Below are 22,848 nucleotides of genomic sequence, written 5' to 3'. Positions count from 1 at the left end.
TTACCACACACTTTCTCTATTATGATATCTATGACTCATCATTTAGACATCTGTACCTTTTTTGGGCCTGAAGTGACATTCTCACACCAATACGTGCTTGTTAAAATGTGACAACAAATTCTCATCTCTATCTTAACATCTACGCCTGAAACAGCAATGGGACTTAATTAAGAACTGTCAAATGTTCAGCAGAAAAGATATTGTTCTCTTGTCTTTTTTAGCAACCATATTGTCCGAACATGAATCTCTCTCTCCAAATGTTGTCTGCCTCTCTCTCCTACACACACACACACACACACAACGCAGACTTTAGCTATATCTCCTCTCTCTCAGCGCTGCTCCCCAGAAGCCTGAGGTAACTCGTGGCATTTCTGCAGTTTTTCTCTAAGGCAACCAAAGCCTCCCACTGCTTTCCCCCAACACTGCCACTCTGTCCTTGATTATCCTTACCTCATGTCCTCACTCTTCCCCCTTCATGGGTCATATTTTTGTGCAGATGCAGAAAAAGTGCAGCTGTGACAGATTTTATTTTCTTGAAGCAAGGTGAAGCTTTTTTTTACTTGCCTGCACATTTTCTTTATTTTGGAGACTTTGCCATGCATCAAAGTGGGACAACAGGGGGTGTATCATTGGCAATCCAGTGCACTTATGGTGTACTGTGTGTGACTGTGTTACTGCACAGAATACACTAGTGTTTGGTGCTAAATATGTGCTAATATATGTAACTCTCCGAGATCACACAAACCCCACATGCATGTTATGCATTTTTGTTTCACTGGCACATTCAGATGTACAACAGACATGCAAACTAAAAACAATTACATTAATAATGCCAGCAGTGTGAAGTTAAGATTAATACAAGATAAAAGATGACAGTGGGTGACATTGGGAAGTTTGTTTTTGTGGCTTTCAGTGTTCATGTTTTTCCTCATACAAAAACTGTATTTCAGGCCTACTCTTCACTCAATATCTTTCAAAAACACAAGGTTACTCGAGTGGAACAGTTCTTTTCGTGAACTCCTTCTCTCTGGCAAAGTATCGCCGGAGGTTGCAATAGAGAAGCACCTCAGCTGTGATAAACTACGTGATGTGGTAGAACAAAATCATGGAGGCACTTGTTTTGCTTTGTGATGAAACAAGACCTTTGGTTTAAGAAAAGTCTACAATTCTTTCTCCTAAATCATTTGCAGGATTTTTTTTTACAGAAAACTGTCAGTTTATACAACTGTATAAAGGTTTATATGAGGCATGCATTGCTGTCAGCTGCCAAGGTGTCTAAGGGTACTAACACTAGGGGTCTGCCAAAGTCAGACATTTACAACTTCTTCTATAGTGGCTTTAATTTATTTTACTACAATATTATTTGCTCCATATTGGCTGTGGTTACTGTATGGATGTTTCAAAATTAAATCACACCTCATTAGGCACATTAAACATGAAATCTGAATTTAACTTACAAAGGTTGACGCACTGATCCAAGAGCTATTTATTAACACACACTGTCTCTATTGTGATATCTATGACTCATCCTTGAGACATCTGTACCTTTTTTTGTAACTTTTTGTCACCCAGTACCCAGCATATCCGACCAATCCCATACCAATGCTCTCTTTTCTTAAAGTGAAAAGTCTGTGTGCCTCAGTGCAGAATCATTGGAGTAATTTTTATGTGCAGTAAAGTAACATGACAGGATTGCTGTGGCACTAAAAACTGAGTCAGCAGCTCACCATGACTGGATGAATACAACTGACAGTGGAAGCAGTGAAATTTATAATGACACTGATGACAAAACTGTGTTTAATGTGGATCAGTCACATCATGGCCAATACCCACTATGCCTCATCAGGTCAGCATTAGTGCCAATACCAATCTGAGGGATCAGATATGTGAATCACTGCATAAAAAGAGACATAATCTGCCCTTTAAAGCATGTTCATGGTGCAATACATTCATAGCTGACCTGTTACATATGTCTACATTATCATATAATAGTGTCCACGTATGAGAAGCTGTGCTGGACTCTCCAACAATTATCAAACTGTTGGTACGTCATGATGGGAGAACACTGCTTTTAAAGAAGCTGCGGTGACTGGCCTTCTCTGTGAACAACCTCTAGCATGTCCTCTGACAATGTTTGATACTGGATTACATCATATTACACACTGTCCAATTTAACCTGGGTACACAGCACATATCTGCCCACAAAGATACCAAACACAATGTTTGCCTGATTGTATGTTGCACATTAAACTGCACCTTTTTTTAACAATACTCATCCACTTTCCAACTAGTGTCTGCCAGAGAACCACTATAGTGCCGGTACTGTATTTGTTGTGAAGTGAAGGCCGTCGGAAATGGGCTGGTACAGTAAGTGATGACTGTGCCGGCCACAATGACACCCAGGAGCCTAGAGCTACAGCACACTCGCTCAGAACGCAGCACAGTCTCTAATTAACTAATGAAATATTAACCACCTCTTCATTCTCCTTCTATTCTGTCTGCCTTCTTCTACACGTTTCTCTCCTTGTTTCTTATTACCCATCCTCTTTATCCCCATTTTTCGCAAACGTTTCATGGCCTTGGATGCTGTATAGATGAAGTCAAACCTCCATAAGCCAAGGTAGAGATACAAAATGTACATGTATATGCTCTGTTCTCATTTTCCATGATATTGATTTAACATCTCAATGTCATTATTTAGAAGGAATAAATCAGGAAAGAAAATGACAGGCAGCAGTGTAAAGAAAAACAGATGGAGACTGAGCAAAGAAAATCTAATGACATACACTCACTTTCATTGAAAATACGCTATGACCAGCTTTGCAATAGAGAGCGATCCCATTTTAGGCACACATTGTGCGGGTAAGTGTGTGTGTGTCTGTGTGTGAATGCATGTGCATGCAGGCATGGCTGTTTGAATGTTCAAAATCATTTTTCTTACATGCCCACAATTGATGTTTTAGCAAAAAATGGAAATCAAAAACATAAAAAAGAGAAAGTGCCACAATATAGAGCACACACACACACACGCACACACACACACACACAAACTAAACGACAGCCACTAGGTCCATGTGCTGCTGTGATATTGGCAGCTCGGCTCGGTGCCTATCAATAAAGCTCTGGAACAGGCCAGAGGGCCAGGACCCCATGCTGTTCTCCCAGGTGCCTGATCTATATTAAGGTGGGTTTCCAGACCAGCTGGGCCAGCAGGGGGTGCACAGCAAGGGGAGGTGAGGTGGCCTGAACAGCAGTTGGCTACCTCCCGCCATGACTCTCGGAAAGCATTCATTGGCAACACAGACACAAAAGAGCGAGCAGGTTAACACATAACACATACAGTCAGAAAATTTCACCTCTTGTGATAGTGGTTTAGCAAAGGGAGGTGGTAGCAGCACGTGGTGAAGCATCAGTTTTCTATTAAGTAAGTGTGATCATGGGAGCAAGTGTAAAAATTACAGCATTGTAATTTAATTTTATAATGGCTTTTTTGTTGTTTTATTTAATGTATATTTAACATAATACGACGTATTATGCACATTTCCAGATCTATATTTATATGCTGGAGCTCTACTGGAAAATCTTTGCATGATTTGCAGTTCAAAAAACTCCTTATTTATCTTATACTGGCCCTTTATGTAGCCCCTCAGTTCAGCCTCTGTCTGAAGCAGGCCATTTTGCCTCGTCTCTTTAAGGCCCCCTCCCAATGAGCCCACTCTATTCTGATCAAGTGGAAACTACCCCGGCTTGAGGCTGAAGCCAGTGTGGAAGTACCTTAAAGTACAATGCCACCGACGCCTGCTATATGCTGCCTCCAAAAAATCCTAGGCTCCAATTGACTCCCATTTAAAAAGTGCCATAAAAGTGTGTATTCTATGAGTCATGAAGGTCTCAATTGCTAAATTTGGGTCCTCTAATAAGTGTGCTGGTGGTCATTTCGGAAATTATCACTCCGTTAACAAGATCTAAAGACTTACAGTAGCTTTGATATCTGCCTTGTAGGTGTTGATTGATAGCTGTGATTGACAGTTGGCTCACCTGCTGCTCTCCAGCTCCAGGTCTCACACTGAGTCAGACTGATGTCACATTATTTCAGTAAGTTTAATGTTACTTGATTACGATACCTGCCCTTTTAGCACAATTTAGCTTAAGTAGCTAACGTCAGTCCGAGTGTGCACCGGTTGGTGTTCCCAGTAAGCTAGCTTTGCTTCAGTCCAAGGTAGTGGGGCATGTTTCCAGAGAATGAACAGCAAAACCCCACACTCCTTACTTGGAAGGTCCTGGCTCCAAATAGAAAAGATGGCACCCACTGTAAGCAGCAACTCTGGGCTTCAAAACGGCCCCAATGTAAAACAATGGGTGTCTTCACACCTCACTACAATCCTCTACAGTTTATGGTTCCTCCAGAAGCTGCCCCTCGGCAGGCTAGGACCAGCTCTGGAGACAACATAAACAAACAATAGTAGCAGGATTTCACTTTTTTTTCTTGTTTATCCAAAATAGCAACTTTTCAAATACATCCATACATGTTTAAGACAAAATCTGAACTGAAATATGAGAAAGGACAATGTGAACAACCCAGCAAAAAAGACTGCGGAAGGGACATGTGTGACAGGCTGACATCATTTCGTTGGGAAACTTTAAAAAACCATGCAAACAAAGTGTTCAGGGCTGAAATCTGGGCTTTGGACTTGCAGGGACCATTTTTACATACATTCACTTGAAGTGAATGTCTAAATTAATTGTCTAAATTATTTTTCTTACCTTTTTGGTTGTGCAACTATTTCAGTTATTGATGAGAAGAAGAATGTTGTCAACATGGGATCCATCTTTTTAGGGCAGATAATCATCACTGTTTTCATATCATTAGAATCAGCCAATCTTATAAAGATCTCTGATTGGCTATTGTATATTTATAAACAGCTCCTGTAAAAAGCTACCTAATGACTGATTTCTTTTATCAACGATGTTCATAGATGTACTCCAAAATCTTTCTATATACAGAAAATATCAAATAGTTAGCAATTTTCTTCCTGCTCTTTATATCCTTAAAAAACCTGCATGTCAGTGTGTTCCTTTCATATTTTGCTGTATCTATTTGTGATGCTGAACAATGCTGGCCCAGGGAACAACACAATACTCCTTTCAGGACACTGAGTTTATATTAGATGACAAAACATCTGGTTATCTCTCCTCAGTCGCTAACTTCCCATGTTTTGTAAGTGTGTGTATGTTTCATATTTTTTCTATATATATATATATATATATATATATATATATATATACATATACTACATAATGACATATGGTTTTCTTCCTCACTTCTTTCTTCTTTCTTTCTTCTTTCTTCAAGAACTATCCTTCCCAGTAGCAAGGTATGATCACTGCAATATTCAGCCCTGTCACCCAATATAAACTCAATGTCCTGAAAGGCGGCAGAGAGTATTGTGTTGTCACCTGGACTGCCCAGTCGTATATATATGAGGATAAAAGGAGGCGGAAGAGGCTGAAGAAGATAGATCATTTGAGGATAAGGAGAGGAAACACTGTATGTTGGTGCTTTCATACATGCTTTGTTTGGAGTATTTATTCAGCCCAAGAACCATGACCACTACTAATTAATTATAACTGGGAAGACACAAGATGTTTGGCTGTGCAATTAAGTGACTCTGTAGTTTTCTTGAGTCTTTACACATGCTCTTCATGTACAGTTAAATACAGCTACATGCACATGTACTGTTTGAGCAGATGTTGTTAGCACTTACAAACTGGAAAAAACAACATCAGTAACTTACAAAGGGATTAGACAAACAAAGGTTTTGTTAATGTAATAAGGAACCACTAATATGATGCTATAAATTCTGCTACTACTTTAAGTATACATCTATTGAGGATACATCTCTTGTTAAAGATCCCCTTCAGACACATTGTAAGACATATAAAAAAAACTCTGCGTGAAATAATTTGTCTGATACTGATGAAGGTTTTCCATACCAACGTTTATTTAACTAGTTACAAATTTTTGAACTTCAACTCCTACTCCCTCCTAGAATTTATGAATATGCAAATATTTTTAGTTTCACAATTGGCTCCAAACTAGCTGTGATGTCACAAATCATCTGAAAATGTTTCAGTGAACACAGAGAAACTTCCCCCCTTCAGCAGATGAATGTGAAAAAAGGTTCTAGTGTCAAACTCTTGACATACATCATTCTGCACAGTGAAGCTCAAACATCCCAGTGAAGTAACAATGAGCAAAACACATTTTCAAATGAATTGATTTATGGTCCACATTTTTCAGCAATAGCCATTCAATGTATTTACATTCAGTAATTAGTAAATACTTAATAGTAGTTGGCATTGTTAGTGGCAGCCATTGCCACACTGGATTCAAATTCCCTTCACAAGCAAAGGGGATTTGCAGGAAACAATGCATGCATATAATTCAGCGTTACAGCTTTTAAATTTATCTCAGTGATAGCAACCTCACTGCTTACTGATTCACTCTCCTAACACCATATCAGAGCTGTATTAAGTAACTGCTAATGCAAACCAAATATTCCCTACTACTTCCTTCATTTTCCTGCACTTTTCACCATTAGATCATTTTTAATTTTTGTCAGGTGGTAATGGAACAAGAAGGAGCAGCCACAGCAAGCTGTTAGATGAAGACCTGCAGGCCACGGGCTGCACACCTTCAACTCTTCAGCAACATAAACTGTTTTTACCATACTCTACCACTCACGTTGTGCACACCGTGAAATCTGATGTGCAGACTTTTCTTATGTATCAGTTTTCAAGTTCTCACTACACTTAAAATAGAAGGAAAAGGTTTTGGGCATCTCTTCACATAATATTTTAATAGCTGCAGCAACATAGCCAGCTTTGTTACAACATACAGAGAGGTGTCTCTAATATTTTTTCCACTCCATTTATATAAATGAGAGTAGATTATAAACATCTCCCAGTAAACAGAGCCACAAATTACAGCCTCCAAGATGATCATAAAGTTGAATAAACACCTCTATAAAACAGTTTCAACAAAAGCTGAACATTATAACCTTAATGGAGGTCAGATTTATTGCAGTGCTGTTTTATTACACTGCATCAGTTTTATGCTAGGTGTACCTAATAAACTGGCAGATGAGTGTATGTTCACATGTTATGCCATCGACTGTAATTAGACTTTCTATGGAATGCAAGAAATGCTATTTAGCCAATTAAGAATATATTACTCCATCTTCAGCTACAAGGTGCTTCATTATCATGGTTACTGTTCAAGGAACTCAGTTCTGTGAGAGATTATACAAAAGGCTGATAATAAATCCACAGGGATTCAACATGTGATTCAGACCCATGCCTAGATCTGAAACTCAACTCAGATTTGCATGAAATAGCTTAATAACAAGCCAATCATAAACCTCTTCCCCCCTCCCCTACCAGGGACACCTGGAAAGGACAAAATATACCTTTCATCACCAGAGGTTGATAATATCAGGCTTCAGAGAGGCCACGCTGACAGAGGACAAAACATACACAGGTGCACAGCTGACACTGACTCTCCCGCTCTCTCTTTCTCTCTGTCTGTCTGGTGTGCAAAGAAACAAAGTAAGCAAGCAAACACAAACACACACACTAGAACTTACATGGGCAAACATCTGACAGCTAAGGGGGGGAGGGGAACCTTACAGCAGCCACAGGTGTGACATGCAACCAAAGCTGCAATTATATCTCTTAGACAGAAATCTCTGCGTACAGTATACTGTGGAACATGATGACACCAATAATGGTTGCAGTATTTGTATAGTTGCTGTCCTCAGGGCCTAGTTTAATATAGCCAGACAGGCAGATTTCATGTGGGCCATGCATTCTTGGAAGACCACTACAAAATATCAATATGCACTGCTCACACTGTCAATGTGTCAAAAGGTGAAGACATTTGGTTACACTTGGAGACATTAGCACCAGTCTCACAACAGCTTTGCACTGTCACTCACTGAAACACTGTCTGTTAGTTTACTCTGCATTGCAAGCAACAGAAACTGTTTGACAGCAAACATGACAAACAAGAGGACAGTTTTCCAGTTCAACAAAAAAGCAAGCATGGTTTCAGTATGGACATTTCATTGAAATATATATGTGTATTGTTTGGTTAATCTTAGAAATCCTTGCCATATGTTGTCATGTATTGTTCATTTGGCAGACCCTCTAAATATCCTGTATCTCCTAGATATGCAACCTAAATGATTACTTTTACTATACATTGTTCTTCCCTCTTTACACAACAGCCCATCCTAATTTTTTTACTCATAATTCCTGTTTATAAATGAAGTCTCAAAGTGTGTTGACTTAACCAAAGCAAATTTAGAGTAAAAGAGATTGCATACAAAATTCATTTTAAGTAGGCGAGGGTCCGTGTCAACCGTTTCAACTTGAGTGGAAAAATTGGAAGCACAATTTTGTGTTTCCTGAGCTATATGACTCACTTCATGATCATAAAGAGATATGAGTAAGAACAAAAAAGCTCTGAAGAAAAATAAGAGAAAGAACAGTTTCTCTTGAGATTTACAGTCTCTCAACAGCAGAGAGGTATCAGCTAGATAAGATGAGCTAGTATCAGCTTTTGAACTGTTGATGAATTGGCTGTTTGTAAAGAATGAATATTAAATGCAAAAAATGTATATGAATATCCTGAGGCAAAAATTCACTTTCAAATTTTTAGAAATTCTCAGATCAAAAGTGTAGAATCTCACCTAATGAAGAGGGGAAATCATGGTTTGTTTGAATGTTTACATCAATACTGTCACTAATAATTTGATGCGAGTTGAATGGGTTTTCTATATTTCTAACTACCACTTGATGCAAAGAGGATGTTTTCCAAGGTATCTGAATGATTATGGAAATACATGTACGCACATATATGCAACAACATATGTGAATATACAATAAAAAGTTACAAAAAAAGAGACAGGTCCTCATTGAGACCCCCTGGATGTAATGTATTCATATAAAAAATCCATTTACATTCCTTTCTAGATAACCTCTGATTTACATCACTACCTCTATGTGGTTTAGAGATTTGTTTTATGGCACAAAATGAGCACGATGAGGCTTCCTGGCTTCCTTGCAAGATGACTTATTGTCATTTCTGCAAGGCACTTTTGTCTAGTTGGCAGGCAATTACTCTATGAGTTGGTAGGCTGGCCAGCTGCATAATCCTCTAATAGTGTGAATGGAGTTCTCTCTGTTACACTGAATTTATAAACACACACACTTGCATAGCAGGAAGACTTGAAAAACATGAATAATTCCAGTCAGTACAGATGACATTATCCAAAACAACATTAAAGGACCAGTGTATAAGATTTATGCTAGATGCCACTAAATTTTACACATTGGACCTTTAAGAGACAAAGGAGCTACATCATAAAGACCACTACACATCCTTCACCAGTCATAATGTTAAAGGGGACCTATTATGCTTTTCCTTATTTTCAGTCATATATAATGTTACAATGTCAGATGCTCATATTAAATGTGGCCAAAGTTGTGGCCAAATGTATGTAGTGTATGTATGAAGTAATCCCTGTGAGCAAAAAGCACTGCTCTGAACGTTCGGTTTTCAACAGTTTTTTCTATCTCAAGCTATACAGATTTCTTTATATGGTCATCTGCTGCAGTGCTGCAGCGTGGGTGTCAGCTGCTCTCCTTGGAGTTCACTGCTCTGCTCCGCTAACATTATAGCATTTCTGTGGCTGTTTTACTTGTACTGTTCCTCCCTGCATTATTTCTAAGTGATCTGGTGAACAAAGGGCTCCAAACATCTCCAGATCTTGTTGTGTTGACCGGTCTATCAGAAGAATAGCGCCGCTAAGGAAGCTCCGCTAAAACAGTGGATAAACACATTTAATTTTCCTGTAAATTCTTCACAATAACAGTCTCCAAATTATTTAGTCATTTAAAAGCTTTTAATTTGAAGCAGGAAATGTTGGGTTTTCATCAGCAGTAACTTAACACGACACCACACAAACTAAATTTCAAACCACAGAGATTCAGTTTAGAAGCCACAAAAGTACTGAGAGCTGAACACAGATGCCAAACAATAAGCAGGTAATGAGCATTACCAAACAGAGATGTCCTGGTGTAATCTTTGTTGCTGCTGATGTTTGTGCTGTCCACTCGCATATTTTGGATTGGATTTTGGCTCCAACAAGTATAGATGTATTTGAGAAATTTATATTTTGAGTAAAGAATGAGAAAAATAAGCAAAATACGACTACTATAGTTTGTTTACGCTGCCTCTGGAGCCAGAGGAAGCTTCCTGAAGCTGGCCAATCAGAACAGAGTGGGCTCATCAGGAGGAGAGGCAGAGTGGAGGGGGATCCAAAACAGCCTGTTTTAGAGAAAGGCTGAACTGAGGGGCTGCATTAAGGGGCAGTATAAGATAAATTGAACTGTGAATCATACAAAGCTACTCTAGTGGAGTCCAAAATAAAAATATAGAGCAGGAAATGAGCATAATAGGTCCCCTTTAAAGATACAGCACACCATCACAGACAATATAGCAAAAGTAGATCAGACCATTACACATATGAAACAGGAGATGAACACATCTATCCAGAAGAAGAACTAAAGAAGCATTTGCTTCCATCATCTCTGTTAGACAACATACACATACAAAGTCATCACAGAGTTTAAACAATTGGCCTTTTTCATGGAAGACATTTGGCATGTTACAGGAGGAAAAGCACAGGTGTAAATAACAAAATGAATGAGTTTTATTATTTCACTCTCACTTGTTGTAGGAAAATATGATACTATACTGTAGCTAATGTGCATATTTTATATTTTAGTTTTAAGAGCCATTTTTAGACATTTGAACATGGATGTTTATTCTTGACCTTTAAATGTGCTCAACAGTCAACAAAATAATCTAAAGTTCAACTTACTATCTTTTCTATCTTTACCCCAATCTCATGGTCTTCATTCAGCAAATGGAGTGATTCAGGTGTCATCACATAATTTTTATGTTGCAAATTTGATGGATATATTTTTGTTTACAGCATCTCTCAGTGGTAATAAAGTGGCATTGGTTGACTGACAGCTGAGTGCCAGCATTGCTTCTGTAGAATACCTGCTCAACTATCATGATGTGCTACATACAAACTTTGATAAAGTAGTCTAAACTAGTCTTCCAACCACTCAAAGTGCTTTTACACTACATGCCACATTCACCCACATACACACACATTCATGTGATAAGGAAATTTGAATGATTATTGTCTTCCCTCGTGAAGTTATAGTAAAAGCTTCATTCACTAAATGTGTTAATTAGGTACATAGATATCATGTAAAAAGGTAGTCATGAAAGTTGAAATGAAATAAACAAATAGAGAGAATCTAATTGAAACTGTATATACAAACAGGTTATTATTGTTGTTAAATGTTTAGGCAGTAGGTGCGAAGAAAACAGACAATGTTACTTCAAGCATGTCATGTTTAAACTTTACTGAACAGCAGTAACAGCGGCCTGTGCTGCTACAAGTGCCTACAGAATGCTGGCACATTTAATTCTGTTGATATCTGAGCAGCGAGCGCACTACACTATTATAACAGCAGGGCAACACTATTCAAATAATACATTATGATAAATTAATGAAAGCAACTGGGTTGTATCTTGCAATATGTGCAGTTACTATGAGTGGTAGCATTATGACAACAATGGACATGATTATGAAGTAGTTTGTGTGACTATGCCTCCTCTAAATAAAACTAATTCTATCGTTAGTTGACTCTGTAGCAGTCACTCTCATAACATCAGTGTATTGAATCAAGGCCACAAACAGTAAGAGCAGAAAAATGTAATCCCTGCACAAAACAACCATTCCCACATTAGTATCTAATGCATAGCGGAAGCCAGTGTTAGAAGTTACATTACCAGTCAATAGTGGTGTAACGGATCATAGTTGATCCGTGATCCGTATGGATCGCCCCCCAGGGTTCGGCATGCATGTGAACTGCGGATTAATTGCAAAATTTAATGTCTCATTTAAGACAAAGTAAACAAACTGCTTTAAGTACAAGTCATGGACAGACAGCATGTTGCTAACAGGGATTTTGAAGAGCAACGATCAAACCAGCATCTAACGGGTCCGAAGTGACATTTGCAGGTACGTTTACCTGCTGTTTAATGTACTGCAGCTGAGCAGCTAATTAGCTATGTAGCTGCTAACTGACATTAGCGGTGCACTTTTCCCCGGTGAATGATTGTTTTGTGGCTCGTTCAACAAGCTGCAGGACAAGATGTGTGTTCATGTTTGTAAGTTATCATCAAGTTTTGATGATGAGGACACAGGCTGTTTCATTCACTAACGTGTTTAAAAGAGGAAGGTGTCATGCCTCATATTACAATATATTTTATATATTTTATTTTATTTAAACATTGGACATCTAAAATGTTGTTTTCATTTAAGACCATGGGCAAAAGTTCCTTGCTGTTCATTGCTGTAAGTGTGTTACAGAATAAATGGAAAACAAAGTTTCATTTGTCTCCCCCTTTTTTTTTTTTTTTTTTTTTTTTTTGCTGATCCTAAAAATGATCCGATCCGTGACTCAAATCCGTGATACGATCTGAACCGTGAGTTTTGTGATCCGTTGCACCCCTACCAGTCAAGTACCGCTTACACTGTTGTTTGTCACTTTCTTGGCTTTTTTGGCCTGCTGACCCTCTTACCTTCTTACTTGTAAGGCTCAACGCCCCAGTGGAGGGTGGTTATTGCATATGTTCCAATATGCTTGTTGTTGGTCGCCTTCCTTCTTGCTCTTTTTATGTCTTATGGTGGCTCGCAAACAACGAAGTGACACACTACCGCAACCTACTGCTATGGAGTATGTCATTGGTGTCTTTGTTTTTCCCTCAGAAACTTGTTGCTTAGGAACACCGATATGATGATACTTTCATACCAGACCACTTTAGAAAACTAGGCTGTAGGGGCAAAAACATAAATTAGGGTGGGTGTGGTACATTATTTATATTGCGTAGAAATTACATTCAATTAAACCAATGAGAGAAGGATAGCTAACGCTAGCCATGACTCAGTAGGTGTTATAATTTGTATCAACGTTTGCAACCTACAGAGCAACAATGTTCTCCAGTCAGTAGTGCAGCACGGAAGATGACTGCTCGTCTCCTAGCAACACCAGCTCTCAAACGTCAGTTAACTGCTGCCAAGGGGAAAACCCACCCAGAGACTTAGACGCTGTTTCCCCAGATATGTCCAGAAACAATTTTTTATCAACTTCTGAAAACTGCACAGTGGCTGCAGCATCATTATTTCCGTGCTCAAAAAGTGAGAATTCAAATTTCGGTTCATCTTTAATGCATACATGTACTCATGTAAACCTGCAGTCATTTCCTTGGTGCTACAGCTATCATTCCAATCATATATTGTCCTTGTGGTGAGGAAACATACACTTTCAATATAAAATCATGATGGGATTCACTGGTTTATGGAGTTATTAAGCTAATTCTTATTGGGATGTTGCCTGACACAAGTAATAGACGGAGAAGGGACCCAGCCTTGTGGAGAAATAGTGTTAGTTATTACTCAGTTAGCTGTGTTGTTCATTGTGAGGAACAGTTTTAAGAGTAAGATTGTCAGTGCGACCAAAGTCAGAACTGAACCTCTCTCACACAAGCACTTTATTCCCTGGAAGAATATATTTGGTAAAAGCTCGGAAAGACCATTTAAAATTTGACTTCATTTTCCACATTAAATATTGACGAAACTGATACATATACTGAAAGTGAATGTTCAACCAAATGCCCTTGTATTGCAGGATTAAGTGTTCCATCTCGAATGCATTAACCTTTATTAATTAAGCAAAAGTTTTCAGTGGTCCATTTATAGTACCACTCTGACTGCATCAGCCTAAAGATGACTGGTTAAATTATAAAAAAGCAGAGAGAAAGCATAGCCTACATTTCATGAACTCGGTGTACTTTATGTAAAACTTGTTCCTCTATGCAGTAGTAATAAATCTTCTTTTATACTTAAACTTATACTGTGAGCCAGGAGATGTTTATTAAGTTGAATATTTGTGTATTGGTTTTGGGTTACTGTGGTATACTATACCCTGGACATAATATTTGTCTTATGACTTTTTGCATGTATTTTTGTGTTTGATCTGCCAGTGCTCTCAAGAAGATTAGATCGTTTACACCTGTATGTTCAAGTTCACCAGCAAAGCACCAATCCCTGCAGGGCGTAGGAAGCAACAGGCCTATGAAGCGGCTGGGGAGGTGTACCTATTACCGCTTGGAACAGGACAAGTAGCTTCAGCGAAGGCAGATAAGGAGGGTGATGACAGGGATGGCTTCCTAAGACCCCACCAGGGGAGGAACAACAAGCTGGGGAGAGAAGAAGGTGAAGGGAGCAACAGAAAACGGAGCACACTGCTAGTAGCCAGGAAGCTCAGGGAAAAAGCAGGGGAAGAGAGCCACCGGCCAAGGACAGGAATAGCCATGCCAGAGAAGACAACAGCCAACCAGCAGGCCAACAAGAAATGCCAGAGTACTACAGGGGCAACACTGAGACATCAAACCCTTTTCTGCTTTCTCCTCTTGTTTTCTTTAACTACAGGAATCCCAGGGGGGGAACAATTGAGACATGCCACCAACCTAAGTTTCCCTTGCTGGGTTCCTTCTGGCCCATGATCAATCCCCATTCAACCCATTCATCCCTTCATCTAAATTATGATGAACAGCACAAAAATGAAAACATGCAAATAATCGAAGAATACTAGCTATGTATGATATGAAATGTACATAATGTAGAGATCCTGTACATTCAGTACTCTTAGCTAATGTTGTCCTTTGTGTAGCAAATTGTGCAGTAGATTTACTAAGTTACATTAATTATAAATATTACTGAAAGCTGAGAAACTGTATCATAGGTTTGAGCGGTATCAAGGTATTACGGTGTAACAGGGTATTTAGAAATCCTGAAGGTATGATTTTCAATACCGTAAAAAATACAGACGCTCCTCTTTCTGTTAAACTGATATGGAGATGCTGTCTCAAGGTTAAGTATTGTGGTGCACAGCACACGCCACCAGAGGTCAGTCTCTACTGGTGGAACAGACCTCCTAGCTGAGAAAGATAGCAACTGCGAGCGGTGGGGATAACGTTACAGGACTAGTAAAAAAGAAAAATGCCTCATCCCCTGTTTGGGAGTGTTTTGGGTTTAGTCCCAATGATAAAGGTGAGCCAGCTAACATAGATGAAGCTGTGTGCACTATTTGCCTCAAGAAAGTTGCGGCTAAAGAGGGTAACACCACCGGCACATGATCTTCGTTCAGCCCATGTGACGGTATCCGCCGTGGCAACAAGTGTCATTGGGTCGCATCCTCCAGCAAGAATCTATGAAAAAAGGGCACTTATTTCCTTGTCCTCATCTATTCATTATTCTATGAGCCATAAGTATTCAAGTAGGCTAACTGCATATTAGACACACAGCATTGTAGGCTAGACAATGTCATACATGCTACAATGACTTCTATCATCAGCAGCTCAGCTTTTACGTAATGAAAAATTAGACACCGCCCAAGCCTACTGTGTCAGTACAAGTGATGCATGCCTGAGTGAAACTGGACTGTTTTATGTTTTAGCTAGAAATGAGTTACAACTCATGAATCTTTATCTGTAGTGATAATACACTGATGTAACAAGAGCACCACTCAGCAGGTGAGCACAGTCATAAAACACATTGGTAGTCAGTCGTCAAGCTAACTCTGCATATAAGTGAACCTGCCTGCTCTCTCATTTACCTTCACAACAGGCTTGCTGTAAGTAAGCACTATGTCCATTTTATGTCTGGAAAAGGCTCTTTTTGTTTCATAGAGTGTCACTTGAGTCTTACACAACCCAAAATATTAGAAGACAACTGTTAACAATGTTAAAGTAGTCCAACGCTTTACATCACATTTCCATCATTATCATCTTGCTTCAGCTTTCTGCATTCATTCTTTAATCTCAGCCCAAACTCTTTAACTCAACTCCAGAGCAGCATCCCCAGGCTTTTACTCCCCACCCCACTTCCACACACCAACAACAACTGAAAAGACATGGTCTCAGGCCAAAGGCCAAATAACAGAGCTATCTGTTTCAACACCAACACTATCAAGTCCAGCTACTGAATATAGAGCTGATATTTGTCAACTTTGCACTTTGCAGCAGGGCAGGCTTTGCAGCGGGGTTGCTGCATAATGCAAATCAGAGACCCAATTTCCTCTAGAAAAAAAGATAAACTCCTGTAGCAGCCAAGTCCCACTGCAAGTGCTGAATGTTCACTCCCTGAGCTTTACTGTTTGTCTCAGCCCCTGACCCTCGAAATGTATGCTCTTTCTCTCTGTCTCGCTTCTTCTCTGTTGTTCTTACTGCAGAAAAAAACTGCAGATCTGTGTCACCAAGGACACAAGAGGCAAGTCTGATGGATCTGCTATCACCCCTTCCACTCTTTTTCTTGCTTTCATTTTCTGCTGCCTTTTTCACTAAACATGCCAAGCCTTCATTCAGGGAAAGTCACCCTCGACCACAAAATCTAGTCTTTTTCAATAAAAGCTAGTTCCCACAGCTAACAACAGAGAAACCAGACTGCACATTAGCTTACTAATGTTACAGCAAAACAGTCCAAACCAAATGTGTATCAGTGTGCCAGTGCTACAACACAGTGGTAAGACCAAGGCAAGGCTAGTTTGCTGACTGTTAGCACGTTAGCATTATACTCTACACCCAGTACAAATAGCAGCTTGCTTGTGCATTAGCATGCTGGAGCAAGCGAGGATGTTAAAGGCTGATTAGCTGGGATGTGTGAAATCAGACAGAACCGGCCTGAGTGCAGACTCCCATATCCTCCCCTGACCCACTTCTCTTACTCGCTCTGGTTCTTTTACTTAATATGCTGCAAACAACTCAGATTAACTTGGTGCAGAGCGCTCATAGCCATGCTTATTCGAGCAGCACTGAGAGATGGGTCAAAGGATGGTTATAGAAATAGACAAAAGATGGGAGATGAGAAGAAAGAGATGTATACAGAAGCATAGCCCGCATTCCTGTGTACGATAGCAGTGGTAGACCTTGTGTTGTATAGTAACTCATTTATTGTGGTTTCCACAAAATGGACTACACATATTTCACTCCATTCCAGCCCGTTTCCTGTTACCATAGCAACCTATCTCCTTCTCCTTTTTCCCAACTATTCCTTCTTTCCACATCTTCTTTCTCATTCATCCTGCCTTACTTCAGCATAAGCTACATCAAATAGTGTGTCTTTAAAGAGAACTGTTGAGTTATTTAATGAAAATCTGGTGCAGCAAGACATGATTCATCTCATCCGGTAAATCAAGCAACGTTACTTATTATTCCCCAACTTTTTAATAGTGCATGCTATTAAACGAAGCACTCGGGTACTGTTTTATCTAAATTTGCCTGCATGAGTAATGAAATCGACAGCACATTAACAACGACTAACAGAAGAAAATGAGGGGAATGGGTGCAAGAAATCATTCGAACTGTTAACATAAGAAGCTTTTAATCTCTCTCACACACACACACATACCCATGCACATGCAGACATGGTGGGTAGATTTTGCTGCAGTGGATGTGGCGTTGGTGTCTTCACAGTGACATTGGTGCTGAGTTACAGTGCTAATGAGAACTTTAATGTCACCCACACACAGACTTCTAGCAGACAGATTAGAGCTGTGATTACACTGAGCCCCAAGAACACACAGGAACACAATGATGCACACACACACTCACACATGTCGACAAACAAACATAAATGGGGCTGAAGTTTCACAAGTAAAAGTATCATGTGCTCCACCTGCGATTTTCTCTTTATTCTATTGTGGCAGCGTGCTAGTGTTCATGCAGCTTCAAGAGCGAGAGACACACACAAAGAAAGAGAGAGAGAGAAAAAAAATTGCAACAGAGAGATCCAGACAGGCAGGGGGAGAAGGTAGGGATGTACTGATGTGAACTGTTGGATTGGTTTTCAGCATCAATATCAGCCAGATGTTGTGATCTACTTTAAATCAGTTTTATGTTCTACACCGTTCATTTGCAGCAGTAAGCTAATATTCATAAAGAAACCACTGAAAATTTGCCACTTCCTGCATGTGCTTAAAATAAATGCATTTTTATGCGAAAGCTTTACTGAAGTCTTGACAGCTACCAAAGATTTACTCCTTATAGTTTTTCTAACAGTAGATTTATGCCATTTTCAAACCTATAGTTTGTTTGCTGGTCCGAATCAGGAGATGAGTTGGTAAACTTGGTGTATTTTCCCCTTGGTTTGATTCTTTTCACCCTGAGAGAAATCCAAGCGAACCAAAATGCAGCATCACGAGCCACATGAGAATGTTCACATGGCTCATAGGTATTGTCTGGGGCGGAAGCAAGAATGTAAACACAGGAAGAAAGTCCTGGAGGAGGTCTTGTGGCCAAATACAAAGTTCTTAGTTGTGCTAGTCCATGTCTGACCTCAATTGATTCTCTGGCTAGTTGCTAGCAACTGTTCAATTCACAGAAATACGCCTATTAGTTGGGTTGGATCATTTTCCCACCACAAACACACTGATCCCGAGTTCGTTTGGGACTTGAATGAGACCTCTTCCTCAAATGTTCTCCGTACGACTGTTTTGGTCTGCACCCGATTACTGTTTTTTTGCTGTGTGTTGACCTGCCTGAACAAATCGCACCAAGAGAAAACGAACCAGAGTCCAATTCAAAAGCACAGGTCTGAAAATGCCCTTAGACATTTTCAGCACTTTTTGTACAGATGCATGGATGGAAGACATTTTATTAGATTTTTAACAAAGCTTGATAAAAGAGAACAGCTCAGAAAACGAGGGCTGATGTTACATCTTATTAACGATGAACTTTTAGCAAAAGGACGTCTGAGGACAGAAATCTTGTTAATAGAGTAAGTACAAGACAAGTGTAGGATTTATTTATCCTTTCACAGTCAGTTTGCAAGAACTTTGCAGTGCTTGTTAGCAACATGAGTTTGAAAAGTACCATTGTAGGAGCAGCATCAGCAAAAAGACGGAGCCACGCACAATTGAAGTGGTTTGGTGAAGAGATATAGAAGCATGTAATACGCTGGGGGAAGCCTTTTCCTGATCTCCACCGCTCACAGCCGCTCAGCACTGTTTGTCAGGTCTGTATCTGTTCACAACAGCTGTTATACTACTGTACGTATTTTGTGTGTTAGACAAGAACACAGTTGTTTCTGTTGTCCTTATGTCGATGCAATGTAATGACACAATTTCATAATCATCCTATGCAAACAATATAAATCAAATTTTCACAAGCCTAAAGAGCATGTTGTTGTATGGACATCACTTCAGTAAGAAGTGATCTGTAATTGCTTACTCATATGTTAATCAGTTCAAAACAGAGACATTTACAGATGTTTTGAGAGAAAAAGCACGAATCAGCAAATACCCTGATTTGGCAAATCAGCATTAGGGTATTTAAGGTCGGTTTGGTGCATTTCTAGAAGTAAGAACCAGAGATATCAAGGCTGAGCTGATAAAACATGCAAGGAAGGAGGGGATAATAGGTGGGTGGGGGGTGATGATTGGAGGATTGATGGAGTTGGAGGTATAGTGATGAAAGAGAACAGTCCTGCTGTCCTCTGTACAGGATATGACCCTCATTTTCCCCTACCAATCAATCACCATCATTTCCTATGCCACAGTTGTGCGACCAGCATCTGTGTGCCTTCACTGAATGCATTAATCTCAGATTGGGAGGGTGTGTGGGGGGGTAAGGTCAAGCCCCCACCAGCCCTCCCTCTGTTTGCCCATCCTCCTTCTTCATGTGTCTCCATTTCCAAGCATCATCTGTATTATTCTGTTGTCAATTTTGGACCTCACCCCCCTTTTTGTCTTTTCTTCCTGCCTCATGTCTTCCTTTTTCTTGACATCTCCACCTCCCACTCTCTCCCATCCAAAACCTAACCCCTACTTTCAGAGGGGAAATCAATAAATCTGTTTGTGAAAGTCACCCACCACCTACTAACAAAAAAACACATCATTCAGTCTTAAATGTAAGAAATTTAGGAATTCTCTAAGGAATTCACATCTAGTTTTTTTTTCTAATTAAAAACTCATACACTGGATTATACAGTAGGAATAATGGTACATTTTGCTCAGGTGCTGCAGTGCACACCACAATTAACTGACACCAAGGACGAAGGGACACCGAGGAAAAATGAGGAGCCCAGACATTTACTGTCCAACTGAAAGTGAACACAAGGTGGTCGATAAGAATAAATAGGAAGCCCAAAGACTCATTGTGAAAATAATTTGCTACAAACAAACAGCTCTATATGCTGTTATATTCTGTCATAGGCTGGTGTTCACTAGACAGCTGGTGGAAACATAAATGTGTGTCACCAGAATCAAAATGTCTCAATTTTCAAAATATCCTTCCCTAACCTCTCTATTTCCAATTTCTGTTGAAATCAGTGAGATTTTCATAACATTATATGATAAAATAGTTCACTTTTTTTTTAACCCTTTCAAGTAATGGTCAGTTGGGCTTTTTTAGAGACCATCAGGGATTTCCTTCCATTGCGCAACTGAATTTTATGCTCTCCAAAGAGCACGGCCTTGTAACAGTGGAAGCTACAGTAAGAGTGCTAAAAGGGGGATATGAAGAGGTACTGCTGTAAATCCTGCCATAAAGAGAAAGGATGGGAGACAGCTTTATCCAGCTAAGAGCCTGCACAGGAGGATTAGGGCTACAGGGAGCAAGATAGGGAGAGGAGGAGGAGATGACAAACGGGGGCAGCGATTGTGTGACGAGTAACCACCATGACAAAATGAAAAGAAGAGGAATGGAAAGGTTGCAAAAAGAAAATGGGTAGAGGGGAAACAGCAAGAGCAGTGCGGAGAAAGTGTCATTACGGAGGTCAAACTGTAGGATTACAGTGAAGAGACAATATCTACACATATCGTGTCCCCTACTTTGCTCTAACTCGGAGGGAACATGCATGCCCTCCAGGTTAGAGCAAAGCAAACACACACCTGGACCTGGTTTTTGTCCATGGATGTCTGGACACCATAAGCACATTAATTTTATGCTAAGCTCATCCCTACTGTCTAGGTACTCAACAACTGCTGTGTCAGCTGTGCTCTTTTGGATTGTGGACACATGGGTACACGCAGATGAGAGACAGATTGTGGTGCATAGAGCATTAACTTTGACACATCATGCACCCATAAATGGGCCTTTTTGATCAAATCGTTCCTGGAAGTCCTAGGAAAAAACCCAGGAACAAAATCGGGTACTAAAATGATATTTTAGCACCTTAGAGTTTCGGTTTTCATGACATTTCCAGATCCACAAAGATTAGACAGAGTAAAAAGCACCAACCTTGCTGAAGGTATTTTCATTCAATGGGACATGGGTTACTAATACCTTTTTATTTGCTGTTGTGTGCCTATGATGTTTGACAATGTGCAGAGGTGAGATTAAAATACCCTAAAGGTAAAGACGGTTGTCTCCAAAGTAGCGATGAGTGTGTTTTCTGGTGCTTTTGCTGAATTTGTATAAACAAATCTATATTTCTCGTGCTCACTAGCTCTTTGCCTTTATCTATGTTCTTTTTTGGACTACTCAAGAAGTCATAAATGTTTACTGAATTTCAATATTGCTCCCACATAAACCCAGTGCTTGTTTACAATCTGAATGAAGGATGTATACATATAGCAGTACTTTTTGTGTCAGTAACATTCACTGCTGCAGAATTAATCTGAAGAGTTATGATTATCAGATGGTGTTGCCTTTGGATTTTTTGCTGGGCAGAAATGAAAACCTGTACTAGGTTCCTGCTGTTCTTGATTGCCTGAAGGGTTCCTGGAAAAGTTCCTGTGGTCAAAAAGGGTCAAAAGAAGACCAACAAACATGATACCTCCTACTTCTGTTTGTGTGTATATTTGGATGTGCTCACACGCTTTACATGAGTGGATGCGTGGGCATGCACGTGCTTTCGTTTGTGTGTGTGTGTGTGTGTGTGTGCTTAAAAAAAAGTGAGGTACAGCAAAGTGTCACAAGGGTGTGGGAGCTAGGGAGAGGAGTGTTCCAGTTCCTCCTCAATGCTTTTGAAAAGTCAATGACAGATGAATAATTTACAGAGAGTCAGTCAGGGTCTGTCAGTGCCACTGTAAAGCAAAACTGCAACAAAAGAGACAAAGCTGGACAGGACTAAAGCAGCACCCATGTTCTACGGGTAATTTCCAAGTGGGGAAAATATGTTAAGAATAAAAAGAAGAATAAAGCATAAAAGTGGGAAAGGTGGAGTAAAAGGGTGAAGAAAGAGTGACACAGCTGCAGTTGACAAATGGCAGACGCAACAGAGGACAAATGGGTTTTAGACAAAGAGGGAAACTTGAGCAGGTGAAAAACCCCACTAACCCCGCCACCATCCATCCACTTCACACACACATATACACACGTTAGGTGAAAAAGCAGTACAAAAAGGTGCTGATAAGACCCTCATCATCAGGTCAAGCTCTCCTTCATTCCTCTTCTGTCTTGCTTTGTTCCTTTCCCGTGTTCTAGCTGTACCCATCAATAACCTTTCTTTCTTTGCCCCTCCCGGCTCTGTCCACAATCAAATTACTTCGTCAGACTGGAGGAGGGGTAGGGGTGAGGATACTGCTCGCTTAGCTTCAACCCACTCACAAAATCCTCAATCAGACCACCAAATGAAGGTCTCACATACTTTAGGGCTGGATCACACACCAGAAAGGGCTCCTCAGTGGTAAGGTGGT

General features: G+C 39.9%; 1 protein-coding gene across 1 annotated transcript in view; it reads right to left on the bottom strand.

The window, feature by feature from the left end:
- The window catches only part of LOC122992225 (transmembrane protein FAM155A), a 94,393-nt gene that overhangs the window by 55,078 nt on the left and 16,467 nt on the right, over nucleotides 1-22,848 (bottom strand). The window lies entirely within an intron of this gene.

Source organism: Thunnus albacares, chromosome 11 (genome assembly GCF_914725855.1).
Source record: "Thunnus albacares chromosome 11, fThuAlb1.1, whole genome shotgun sequence".
In the NCBI taxonomy this organism is placed as follows: domain Eukaryota; kingdom Metazoa; phylum Chordata; class Actinopteri; order Scombriformes; family Scombridae; genus Thunnus; species Thunnus albacares.
This window is presented reverse-complemented; position numbering and strand designations above follow the sequence as displayed.